Consider the following 3,170-nt stretch of genomic DNA (forward strand, 5'->3'; position numbering starts at 1 on the left):
AGTCGATACGGGCCGACGGGACTCAGTGAAGTTTCGTTCCGAGTCAAGCGGAGGGCGATGCGCGGCCTCCCGGAGTCGATCCGGGCCGACGGGACTCGTTGAAGCTGCGGTACGAGTCGAGCGAAAGGCGACGCGCGGCGTCCCGGGGTCGATCCGGACAGACGGGACTTGTAAAAATTACGGTCCGAGTCGAGCGAAAGGCGACGCGCGGCGTACCGGAGTCGATCCGGGCCGACCGGATTTGTGAAAATTTCGGTCCGAGTCGAGCGAAAGGCGACGCGCGGCGTACCGGAGTCGATCCGGGCCGACGGGACTTGTGAAAATTTCGGTCCGAGTCGACCGAGAGGCGATGCGCGGCGTCCCGGAGTCGATACGGGCCGACCGGACTTGTGAAAATTTCGGTCCGGGTCGAGCGAAAGGCGACGCGCGGCGTACCGGAGTCGATCCGGACAGACGGGACTTGTAAAACTTTGGGTCCGAGTCGACCGAGAGGCGATGCGCGGCGTCCCGGAGTCGATACGGGCCGACGGGACTCGTCGAAGCTGCGGTACGAGTCGAGCGAAAGGCGACGCGCGGCGTCCCGGAGTCGTTCCGGACAGACGGGACTTGTAAAACTTTCGGTCCGAGTCGACCGAGAGGCGATGCGCGGCGTCCCGGAGTCGATACGGGCCGACGGGACTCGTCGAAGCTGCGGTACGAGTCGAGCGAAAGGCGATGCGCGGCGTGCCGGAGTCGATACGGGCCGACGGGACTCGACGAAGTTTCGGTCCGAGTCGACAGAAAGGCGATGCGCGGCGTCCCGGAGTCGATCCGGACAGACGGGACTTGTAAAACTTTCGGTCCGAGTCGACCGAGAGGCGATGCGCGGCGTCCCGGAGTCGATACGGGCCGACGGGACTCGTTGAAGCTGCGGTACGAGTCGAGCGAAAGGCGACGCGCGGCGTCCCGGAGTCGATCCGGACAGACGGGACTTGTGAAAATTTCGGTCCGAGTCGAGCGAAAGGCGACGCGCGGCGTCCCGGAGTCGATCCGGGCCGACGTCGACTTGTGAAACTTTCGGTCCGAGTCGACAGAAAGGCGATGCGCGGCGTCCCGGATTCGATCCGGGCCGACGGGACTTGTGAAAATTCCGGTCCGAGTCGAGCGAAAGGCGACGCGCGGCGTCCCGGAGTCGATCCGGACAGACGGGACTTGTGAAAATTCCGGTCCGAGTCGAGCGAAAGGCGACGCGCGGCGTCCCGGAGTCGATCCGGGCCGACGTCGACTTGCGAAACTTTCGGTCCGAGTCGACAGAAAGGCGATGCGCGGCGTCCCGGATTCGATCCGGGCCGACGGGACTTGTAAAAATTACGGTCCGAGTCGACAGAAAGGCGATGCGCGGCGTGCCGGAGTCGATACGGGCCGACGGGACTCGTCGAAGCTGCGGTACGAGTCGAGCGAAAGGCGACGCGCGGCGTCCCGGAGTCGATCCGGACAGACGGGACTTGTAAAAATTTCGGTCCGAGTCGACCGAAAGGCGATGCGCGGCGTCCCGGAGTCGATCCGGGCCGGGAGCCTGTCGGAACATCGTCATATGAGCCTCGGTTAATTTCGACAAAGTTCCCGGAGTTCGAAATTTTTTCGATAGCCCGCGGAGGTTTCGCCCCGTAAGCCGACCGTGCTACCACCGTACCGGCGCCGACGTCCTAGCGGCCAGGCTCCTACTAGTAAGAGGAGCGAGTCGGTCGGGCCGGTCTCCCGTCGTCCGCCTGCTACGCCGTACCGGTACGTGCTCGAGCACGATACGTACTTCGGCGTAGACCAGGAGCGGGCGTTCGCGGACCGTTCCGTGCCTCGTACCAAAGAAACTACGCGACTCGCGTTGTTTCATCTATCGTCACTGCATTACCGCGGGTCGGTGTCTCAGACCGAATGGCCCTTGACGCGGTACCAAGAAGTTCGGCTCTCCGTGAAACACGGAAGGCCGAACGCTCCAACGCACGCGTCAACTCGCTTCTTTCCGAGCGTACACTCAAAGACCAGAGATGTTATAACAACGTATCCCAGACGCTTTCAATCTAGCCGACGGGTACGGGAGATCGTTCGAACGCTTATAAGCCGAGTGTCGAAGGTGGCGGCACACGGATCCGGGGCTGCCTGCGTGCAGTCCCGAAACTTACAGTAGACGCGCGGCCGACCGGGCTACGAGACCCGGTCGGCGATGGGTGGCGCACGTCCGAGCCGAGATTTTGTATCGAAGCTCCCTGGTTGATCCTGCCAGTAGTCATATGCTTGTCTCAAAGATTAAGCCATGCATGTCTCAGTGCAAGCCAAATTAAGGTGAAACCGCGAATGGCTCATTAAATCAGTTATGGTTTCTTAGATCGTACACACATTTACTTGGATAACTGTGGTAATTCTAGAGCTAATACATGCAAACAGAGTTCCGACCAGAGATGGAAGGAATGCTTTTATTAGATCAAAACCAATCGGCGGCGGGTACGTCCCGTCCGCCGTTTACCTTGGTGACTCTGAATAACTTTGGGCTGATCGCACGGTCTCGTACCGGCGACGCTTCTTTCAAATGTCTGCCTTATCAACTGTCGATGGTAGGCTCTGCGCCTACCATGGTTGTAACGGGTAACGGGGAATCAGGGTTCGATTCCGGAGAGGGAGCCTGAGAAACGGCTACCACATCCAAGGAAGGCAGCAGGCGCGCAAATTACCCACTCCCGGCACGGGGAGGTAGTGACGAAAAATAACGATACGGGACTCATCCGAGGCCCCGTAATCGGAATGAGTACACTTTAAATCCTTTAACGAGGCTCCATTGGAGGGCAAGTCTGGTGCCAGCAGCCGCGGTAATTCCAGCTCCAATAGCGTATATTAAAGTTGTTGCGGTTAAAAAGCTCGTAGTTGAATCTGTGTCCCACGCTGTCGGTTCACCGCTCGCGGTGTCTAACTGGCATGATTGTGGGACGTCCTACCGGTGGGCTTAGCCCTCCGGGGCGGCCCAACTAATATCCCATCGCGGTGCTCTTCACTGAGTGTCGAGGTGGGCCGGTACGTTTACTTTGAACAAATTAGAGTGCTTAAAGCAGGCTATTTTCGCCTGAATACTGTGTGCATGGAATAATGGAATAGGACCTCGGTTCTATTTTGTTGGTTTTCGGAACCCCGAGGTAATGATT

This window comes from Neodiprion pinetum, unplaced genomic scaffold, assembly GCF_021155775.2.
Source record: "Neodiprion pinetum isolate iyNeoPine1 unplaced genomic scaffold, iyNeoPine1.2 ptg000166l, whole genome shotgun sequence".
NCBI lineage: Eukaryota > Metazoa > Arthropoda > Insecta > Hymenoptera > Diprionidae > Neodiprion > Neodiprion pinetum.